Below are 10,952 nucleotides of genomic sequence, written 5' to 3'. Positions count from 1 at the left end.
TATTCACTAACCCCTATAACCGCTGGTACCTTTGCTGGTACATTTGGTGCGTACATTTGGCGCTCCAACGTGGTGACTAAATCCACTTAAAAACCTTACGTGGGGCAGAATGCGGACCGCTCCGCACCGCCGGACCAGACAAAACCGCGGCTCGCTCCGGCCCCGCGGCGAGCAAGGCCGTCCAGCCGCCCGTCGTTGGGAGTCCCGCGTGCGCTCGTGCTCCACCTCCCCGGCGCTTTACTAACTTTGAATTTTCTCAACGCTAATGAGAAGGGGACAACAGCTGCAGAAAGACATTGGATAATGGAAAAGTCTGTTGAATTAAATCAACCAGTTTATTTCAAGGATGTGCTAACCTCACAATGGAAGCCAGGGGATGTGCTGCGTTGGGGAAGGGGTTTTGCTCTTGTCTCCACAGTAGAAGAAAAATCGTGGATACCATCAAAGTTAATAAAGGTTCGGTTTGAAGAGGAGAAGCCCCTTGGAAAAGAAAAATAACAATTCATGCACAAGGATGGTGAACATACTGATGGTAAGAGACCTATAGTTCGGGGGCAGGGTTCTTTTCTTATCCACACAGGAAGACGCTCACCTTCAAAGGACCTGAGGGACCCTGGATACCTTGAATATTGATGAATTGGAACCAATTGCAACCCAACAAGGATCAGCATTAACATTGGGTAAGCTCTGTGAGTATAAAAAACAATTTTTGAATGTGTGTCAATATGCATTTCTTCATAGATATTTAGAGCTGGTCTCTTGGAGTTGGACTCTGGCCCAGTCCCTCTCCAATTCCAAGCTTGTTTATAAGAGATTTCTCAGAGTTTCTGTCTCAGGTTAGGAGTCAAATTATGAGACAGAATATTAATAACAATAATGTTGATAATGGTACCAATATATTTGCCTTCTTTGCCTTCATTCACATCTATGGTTGTCTTTAATGCACCTTTCTTTGAAGATATGCATGTATACGTCTGTATGTGTCTTTGTAGATAATGCTTATCTCTCTCGCAACAAACGACAAAAATTTTTCTTCAGTAATCTTTGCAGTTTCCAGGATGAAGACGGGGCCCCGCGACATCAACTCCAACTGGTTATTATGACGTCATGTTTTTGTAGCGCTAATATTTGGCCTGTTTTTTGGTACCAATTGCACAGAACACTTTTGAATGGTGCACATTTTTGACAATATTCTGGCCTCATTTTCTAAAAAAAATTCAGAGGCTGGACACATTTTTCCTAGATGAAATGTTACCCTGGGTATTCTACCATCATTTGCTTTCACAGGAACCCCTGGGAAGAAAAGTCGCCCCTATGTCAGCTGGAAGCAATCTTGGATGACGACGCCCCCCCTCCCAACAAAGTTTACCCTTAGGTTTAGGGACACTAATTGGTGGCTGGTATAGGGTGGTCGGGTTGTGGAAGGCTTTATATGGACTCAGGGGTATAAATTATGTGTATATATATATATATATATATTAAAAAAAGGGGGGGAGGGATTAACTGGTGATCTGAAGGAATAATTGATTTTTGTGAGTTATTGTTTTTTAAAAAACTATATGAGTGTTGATTCTTGTATATTGATATATTGAACATTGTATGAGAGTATGATACTACCTCTGTTTGAAACAATTGTTATATTGACATTGTTTACTATATTGCAATGTACATCTCTACCTCTGATACTATTTATGTAATGACATTGTTTACTATATTGCAATGTACATTTCTACCTCAGATATTATTTATGTAATGACCCTGTTCACATTTGGAAATCATTGTCTTTATTTATTGCACAGTTGTCTATTCTATTAGTCATAGTTACATAAGTGTTGAGAATTATATGTTGGTCATATTTATATTTAGGACAATCAGGTTTTTTAGACACATAGAGGTTGTATTTAGTATAGATAGCATAATCTTCAACCTCTTTGAAGAGCTGTAGAACATGGCCTTTAATCTAACCTAGAGTTTTGTATTTATGAGACACAATCACTCCTGGCAACAATGCTCTACTCCCGAGAGAACGTTGAGCACCAAAGACACTCCACTGGGAGTTTGTCTTCTACTTGGCAGAACCGGCCTTGGGGCAAAGAAAAGCCCATACCTCCATTACTGACTAAACTACGAAATATCCATAAGTGGATAAAACAGAATTGTCTTATCTTGCCAAGACAGGATAGGATTGTTCTACTAAAGGTTCCTTGCCGTTGTATAATGGTATGTCAGGTTTTTTCAGGCCTCAGCCAAAGTTGGTTGCCTCAACATTGCTATCAAGACTTCGTGTGGTTGCTCAGGTAGTCAATTGTCTCTGTCTTGTGTTGCACATTTTGGAAGTTTCTCGTTTGTGCTTCCTGGTTGCTTTGGTAATTTTACTCTCCTTCTCAGATCTTTGATGGGGTTGAAGATTAGATAATGGTAGCTACCTTCTAGATTATTTAGACTTCCCAAAGTAGAGTGATTAGAAAAATTTTTTTGTTATATACTCCTCGCCTGATATTGTTTACTTCTTGTAATTTTATATGATCTGTTCCCATTGTATATAGTTGTATTTGGTTTCTGAATCTGTCTTATTTAGACATAAGGGGGAGATGTTGGGGCAGCTGGCCCAATCCCTGCGTTCAGGGGCGTGGCTGCCCCAGCGGAGTAGCATACCCCTTAAATAGGATCGGGGTGCCGGAAGGAGGCCCGTTTGGTTCTCCCCTGCGTACCTTCTGCTCCGCTGGACCCTTGGTTCTGTAAGTTTCCTTATTTTCCCTTGTATTAAAACTGATTTATTATAAAGGACTATCGTGGTTATTCACTAACCCCTATAACCGCTGGTACCTTTGCCGGTACATTTGGCGCGTACAAGAGTGTTAGGGAAAGAAGAATGGATGAAGAGAATCTGGCTGATGTTGCCACTCTGGAGGGGAATCCAAGCCAGGGGATGGGGAGATGGCTCAGCTAGTAACAAGCTTGCTGAATAAGCATGAGGCCCTGAGTTCAGATCCCCTGTACCCACATAAGTCTGGGTGTGGTGGCACATGTCTTCAATTGAAGTGCTAGAGAGGTAAAGACAGATCCCTAGAGCTTGCTGGCTGGTCAGTCTAGCCTATTTAGTGAGCACCTGTTTCTGCGAGAAAGCCTGTCTCAAAAAACAAGATATCCAAAGTTGACCTATGCATGCACACACGAACATGCCCAGTGGTGTGTGGGAGGGGTTAGCCAGAGTTCAGGATATGGTCTGGGGAAGCCACATCAGCAGGGATGGAAAGGCCATGCGCACAGCACCAGCAGCTGGGGTATTGTCTGCGGCCACAACCCTCCAGGTCATTCTGCAGGGGCCACCACAGTGAATGACATATTCACCACCATCGGCTGCTTTGTCCACTAGATTTATAAGCTAATGGAGTAGGCCTATGGGGTAGGGACATTTTGTACTCTTGCCTGGGTCCCCAGCCTGCCTGGAGCCAGCCAGAGACTGGTGAATTGAAAGGAACTGGTTTCTTGGAAAGTTTCTTAGCTAAAGCCCTCAGACAAACATGCCCACTGAGCATTTCTAAACAAAATAATAGCATTTTAAGTAAAAACAATAAGTGATAAGAAAATAGGGCTGAAGAGATGGCTCAGAGGTTAAGAGCACTAACTGCTCTTCCAACCACATGGTGGCTAACAATCATCTGTAATAAGATATGGTGGCCTCTTCTGGTCTGCAGGGATATATGCAGAAAGAACCCTGTATACATAATAAACAAATCTTCAAGAAATAAATAAATCTGTAGGAAAATAATTAAAACCAGTACTTTCCCCTAGTAACCTGTTTCAAAGGAAGGCCATGGAAATTGGTAGAAAGGTAGTTAGGAACTGTGCATCAGGCTTTCTGCTTTGAAGTCATTCCTACCAAGGACCAAAGCCAGTTTCCAGCTATATAGCTGGTAGGCATGCCAGTGCAGACACTAGAATGCTCTAGAGTACCCAGCCACAGCCCAAAGCTTGTAACCCCCAGGGTCTCTGGGCAGTGGCTCCACCCTTGCCTAATCTCCTTGCCAGGGACAAATACCTTGACAATGACCTCAGTCATAGCCTGTAAATATCTGCTTTCAGAGAACAGGAACTGATTCTACACTCTTGCTGGGCCTGGCTCCCTGGGACGATCACTCCAGGCTGTCTTGGCATCACCAGGGACTGTTGTTGCTCAGGGGACTTCAAAAAGGGGTTCTCGAGAAGCATTCTGGAGTCACTGCCAGGTCAATGTCACTGCAAGCTTCTGCCAACAACCACTGTCCCCAGGCTCCTAGCTATAGCCTCAGCTATTAAGCCTGCCGTCTGGACCAAGCACTGGGGCTGGCTAGCTCTGATGAGCAGTGATAGTATTTTTGTAAGATCCAGTATCGTTTGTGTAGTTTTGTGTATTGTGCGGAGGAGGAGGTGGGAGTGGGCAGGAACTGATGGCTAAGCTAGCCAAGCACTTACTCCAGCCTAGGCTACAGCTAAGGATTTTACCTTCTTAGTTCATGTGTGCCTCACACCCTGGAAAACACACTTTGCCCTGTTACATAGGTGAGGACACAGAGGCTCAGCAAGGTAAAGCAAATAACTCAAGGAAACACACAGCTGCATCAGGGCGCCTGGGCTCCCTCCCAGTGCCCGACTATGTTCGTACCTGTGGAGCAAACTGTATCTTCCTTTGTGTGGAACAAGCACAGACTGTCATTCTGGTAGTTCTACAATCTGGCTCTGCCTTCCCATAGGCACCTGTGGCTGAGCAGCCGCTCACCAACTGCATGGAGGCAGGCTTCCTAAGGACACTGAGTCCAAGTGTGTGTGGTGGTACATCATTCTCCACCCTCAAACTCTCCTGAGTCACAAATGCAGACGAAGCTGCCAGTTAAATGAGTCTGGTTCACAAGGGATCATTTTACCGTTACGTGTGGGCATGTCTGAGATCCAAATTTTACCTTGGAGAAAAAGTGCCATCATCTCTCGGCCTGTGCAGAGACGGAGAGACAGATGCACAGAAAATATCAGAGAGACGACTTGTGATGAAGGGGGTGTAGGCAGGGCTGAGCACAGGGCTGCTCCATCCCTACCCCGAAGAGGTCAAGAGAAAAGGGAAGGATAGAGATGGACATGGGGAGAAAGGGAGAGATCAAGATGGATTTGGGGTCTCAGCCACCCACAGTGGTAAGAGAAGGGCTTGAGCTTCAGAAGACAGCCATAGATTTATGACCTGAACCTTTGATATGGCATGGCCAGATGGCCTAGAAAAGAAAGGCACAAGCTGACAAACTGACATGGGTTCCAGGAACCCTCATGATGGAAGCAGAAAACTGATCCTTTGAGGCCTTTGGAGATGCAGGCTGGGGTAGGGTTTCTCTGAACTGTGCTGGCCTATGGAACAGTTCAGAGACTCAGAGGCTCTGCAGTGACGATTTCATTAGATCCCAGAAAAGCTTTGTCTTGCTTTGGGCACCATTTGTTCTGCTGGTTGGTGTCACATGGCTGGAGTACAACAGGATGCCAGCAACAATGAAGCCAGTTCTAAGGTTATGCTGACTGCTGCCATTCCTATTTAGCCCTAATAGTTCTGATGAGCAGCAAGGGTGCCCTCAGATCGCAGGGCTGCAATGTCACCTCTGCCTCAGCTGCCAAGTATTGGCTATTACTGGCTACTGCAGTCCACAGCCTCAGGAGCCAGTCCTTTCCACAGAACACATCCCGAAGCATGATTTAACAAAAGCTCAGGGTCAGAAATTGGGGTTCAACCTGAAGATCCAAAAAGCAAAACAGCCAGTCACTGGCTTTTACCTCAACCTCAGTCTTAAATGGCGATCCTGCCTCCTGGAATCTCAAAATGAGACTGTGTTTGAGAGCTGTCTTCCCATCTTATATTCCTTTCTAGGGCTGGGATTAAAGGTGTGCACCGCCTGGTTTCTATGGCAACTACTATGGTTACTGGGATTAAAGGTGTGTTACCATAATCTGGCCTGTAAGGCTGATTTGTGGGACTGTTTTACTCTCAGATATTCAGGCAGTATTTATACATAATGCAGGCAAAAGATTAAAATGCCACTACAACATCCTCTCCTGATATGCACTGCATTCTTTCCAGGCCCCATATGGAAGGATTTCCAGGACTGGAAAATGAATCCAGGATTTCAAGGCTTGGGACTAGGCTGCATCCATTGATGTGGAGCCTTCCTTTGCCAATGGTAAAAGCCAGATCAGACACAAACTGAAAAAAAATATTCACTGACTTCAGAAGCTCAACAATTTGAAAGTAGATGTCACATGCAGGTATGGCTGAATCTAGTGACCAATGGCATTGAGAGCTGATCTCACAAAATGGCATGCCTGGTACTGTGGTCCTGGGTGTTACCTTTGTTCTCCAGTAGATCTCTCTGCCAGCAGGCAGAGCACTTGCCATGATGCTCAAGGGCCTTGGTTCCAACCCCAGCAGGGCTAAAAGACTCTCATGACCCAACTTTAGTCGCAGAACAGAACATCCCTGTGGCCAAAGAGGCAATGCACAGACATCCCCTCTGAAGTGCAAAAGCAGCCATACCCACCCATTCATTCAATCCTGCCATGCCAGGTGTGCCAGGTGCTCATCCAGGGTCCAGACCTAGAAAGCAGCCAATGACTGACAAAGACACAAGCAAGGCAGGCACTGAGTAAGCAAGCCCCAGGAAGTACTGGGGTGGGAAGGGGTGCTGCAGGAGAATGGAATAAAGAGGCCACCCAAAGCCAGGCAGTGCACGCCTTTAATCCCAGCACCCAGGAGGCAGAGGCAGGCTGATTTCTATGAGTTTGAGGCCAGAATGGTCTACAGAGTGAGTTCCAGGATAGCCAAAGCAATACAGAGAAACCCTATCCCAAAAAAGCAAAACAACCCCCCCAAAAAACCAAAACAAAACCAAAGAAACCCCACAGGTCCCAGAAGACTGTCAATCTCTCAAAACAGAACCACCCACTGATTCAGGGCTGATCATGACCAGGGCCAAGAGAACTTGGTGAGGGCAAACGGGACTCAGAGGGTGCATGCTTCCAGAAGCATCATTCAGAAAATACAAATGTAAGAGCAGAGATGAAAATGGAAAGCAAAGATCCCAGGCAGAGGCAGGAAGATCAAGGCCAGTCTTGCCTACAAAACAAGTGTTCTAGGTCAGCCACGGCATTTACGTAAAGAAAACTGTCCTGAGAAAAAACAACAAAAAGAATGGAATGCAAAAGTTCACCTACACGAGAACTGCAAATGTAGTTGCCTCATTCCAAAAAAAAGTTTCACCCACCTGCGCCCAGATGGAAACTTCAGTCACATCCTCGCTGGCAGTCCACACAGACTTAGCATTAGGTGAGTTGGATATCTGGAGAATTGTTAGAGCCCGTGGGCCCCAACATATATAACTTTTCCCTAACTGGACTGGTACAGAGCCGTAAGGAATAATCAGACACAGCTTACACGGTCATCACGGAAGGGCATCTCAGGCTTCTTCTCTCCTGAAGATCTCCTCGCGTTTATTATCCAAACAGCTTTCATACCAACACATAAACTGAGTGGGGAAAATACACCAAACCTGTCTCCTAGGTAACCAGGTGAATGGCGTTTTGTCATGTCCGCATCTACCTGTCTGCTGTGTATGCTAGCTGTCATGTAGGCTTGAATCAGCATCTCTATAAGGCATCCTCCAAATTACAAAGAAAGGAGCAACAACATCCCGGCCCTTTGTTAGGCAGAGACAGTCTGTCTACAGGGCTACGCGACCACCTCAGATCGGGCCTATGGCTTTAGCGCCTGGCTGCCACACCATATAGAAATATGGGCCTACAGAGAATTTTCTGCAGTGCTAAGAATCAAATCCAGGGCCCTGTGCACATCAGATGACCACTCCACAACTAAGCATCTCTGACCCTGCTAGGTGTTTTCAGCTAGTCTATAGGTAGGCAGACAATGAAGGCACTGTGAAAAGCTGGCACAAGCTCCACCACCTGAGCCTGGTCTGGCCTTCTGCTTAGCTCTTGCCCTGTGAGGTGTCAGCTGTTCACATCTCCCCATGCTGACTTCACTGAGCACTCTTCCATCTGCTTCTGATCCTTGTCTCCTATTCACTTCAACCTTCTGAAGATAATAGCACAGAAAAACAGTTGAGTGTGTGGCTCTAAATACTAGAGCCACACTGGCTAAAAGGTGGGAACATGTGCAGGCCCAAGTCAAAGCACCCGCTCACACACATGCCCTTGAGGTACACCATCTGAGCAGACTAGGTGCATCCTGTTACATAGATTTCAAGTCCTTCCTTGCGGACCTTGTACTCAGGCACCAAAGGGCCCCACTATCATCCCTCCCAAACCCCGTTCCCTTTGGAGATTAGGCAGCTGTCACTTCCATCTCAGGGACCTGAACGGGACCTGAATGTAGACTTGTTCCTCAGAGCTGATGGCTGCTTCACAATGGATCACGTACACGCACCAAGTGTGCACCTGTCATAACTGACAAAATGGGCTCATCGACATGCCCAAGGGTCCAGGAAGATGACAGAAATGACACGCACAGAATATGAGTTCTACCAACATTTTAAGATTAAATTTCATATGAAAACCTATTCTACAACACAATGACAGCCTATCCCAAGCCCCAGGACTATTGAACTCATATACCACACAGGAAACATTGGGTCCTGTTATAAAGTGATTTTATTAAATTGATTTAGACATACTGTAGGTCAAATAATATTTTCTGAAGATAACAATTATGGACTTTAAAGCTTGACATAAAATTAGTAGCTTCAAAAGTGTTAGTTGTATTCCCCAGCAACAGCATGATAAAATAATTCAACTATGTAGAAATATAGAACTCTAGGACTAGCTGGAAATTGGGAAATCATTTAGTCCAGTGTCCTCATTCTGTGAGAAAACTAGACCTGAAGATTAAGCGATTTGCCCAAGCTTATATACCTAATAGTATTAAAGCTAGAAATCAAACCATTTTTTCCTAAAACTAAAATTCTATTGATGATATTTCAACTGGCTCTTCTATCAACTAAAAGTCTAGGTTTTCCTCTAATGCTCCCACGCTGTGGTGACATTGAAGTGTAAGACACTACAGTAAATTGCTGTGGTGGCTGTGAGGCCAGGAAGGGGCTTTGTTAGCCAATAGTCCTCTCTGGAGAGGGGGAAGGCAGTGAGTGATCAGCAGGTCAGAGGCTGAAGGTGTCTGCACTGAAATGCATGGTCACAGAGTCATCCCCAAACTCGACCCACTGACTGTGTGCTCCAAAGAAGCCTCCTCTATGCACCAAGGCTTCAGTTCTACAAAACCCTCTTCCAGCCAAACACCTAAAAAGCAAAACAAAACAAAAAAAAAAAAAAACAAACCTGCAGAGAAAAACCAAGCAGTCTCGTATTTCTGACCATATAGGAAGTTCTTTCTCCAGCCTTAAATGGCTGGCAGAAGCCACCAAGCCAGTCACCCACTTCAGACTTACAGGTCATTAGTTTCTCCAAAGACTTCCTGAGCAAATGACTGCATGTGGGAGACTGAGAACAGGAATGAGAAGGGAAACGGAAATGGGAGCTTTGTGTCGGTGTCACTGGGGACTTTTGGTCTTCTCAACATCCCTTGAGTTCCTCCGAGTTTTAGCATCAGTCAGTAGAAACAAAACAAACACAACAGGCCCATTAATGCTAGCCACTAAGCTCATGGCTCAGCGCCGCCCCTCCCCGCAAACTACCTCCAGCACCTGCATCTCCAGAGCCAGCAGCACCTGTGCTGTGTACTGTCACTGCTCCCTTCATCTAGCCCCAGCACCTTCAGTGCAGAGTACCTGACCCTTGCTACCTGGCCCCCCACCCCCCTCTACATACCACCTAGTTTATTTCTCATAGCACTTAATCACTACCGCAAACTACATTATTTATGTGTTAACTTGCTTATCCCGTCTCCTCCAGAGGTGAATTTCATGATCCAGTGGCATTCCCAGCACCCAGTACATGTCCAACACCCAGGAGGCATTCAATAAATACTCAGTGAATGAATGAGGATGATGGATTAGCAACACACACTCATGCCTAAAAAGAACTGTATGTGATCCATGATGACACCTACACATTATTGCCTGAGATGAAAGATTCATCCTCAGTGACTCCCCCAGTTAGCCCTCCCAAGGCCTCCCCAGCTGGTAGGGAATCCCACCACTTCTAAAAGGAGCCCAACAGGGTCACTCTTGAAGCAGACAAGTTCAGTTTGCTTGCTTCTTCCTCCCTGATATATACATTCAGCTACTTAAAAAAAATTTCAAGTTAAAGCATGTGACGTAGCCACTAGAAAATAAGTTTAACTTAGAGACACAGTGATTAGCAGAGTTCACAAACTAAAGAAAAGTTCCAGAGCAAGTACATCTGCTAGTGATTTCCTGATCGGCTGAGTGAGTGCATTTTATGACTCTCCTAAAATCTGAAATGAAATTTAATGCCATCTAGGAAGGGGTAGGTGTTTAAAGGTACTCTGAGGACATGAGGTAAGGTGGATTCAGAAATAATGGGATATATGAAAAGCTATGTCAGGGTTGACTCGAGTGGCAACCTCAGAAATACCAGGATGCAGCCTTCAAGGGAGCTGTCCATCTTTAAATGCACTGACCGGTAGGTAGGCTTAAATAGAGGAAGAAGCATGTGCTCCAAAAGGGGGTGTCTGATGTTGCCTGGAAGCACAGCACAGATAAAAGGTGACTCAGAGACTGAGCAAGACTCATGAGTTTTGAGCATTATTTCAACTGCCGAGGCATGTTGCCAGAGTCCCAAGAAACACCATACCTGTGACAGGGACACAATACTCCATCTTGGGCATACACAAAGAATTCCAAGCTCAGAAAAACACAACCTCACCAAAACCTCCTCAGAAATAATGTTTTTCTGGGGATTACTGTAGATGTTCCCAGGGTCAATGTAGGTGGATTTGGGGTTTCCTTCCT

Source organism: Arvicola amphibius, chromosome 10, assembly GCF_903992535.2.
Source record: "Arvicola amphibius chromosome 10, mArvAmp1.2, whole genome shotgun sequence".
Lineage (NCBI taxonomy): Eukaryota > Metazoa > Chordata > Mammalia > Rodentia > Cricetidae > Arvicola > Arvicola amphibius.
Note: the sequence above shows the minus strand (reverse complement) of the source record.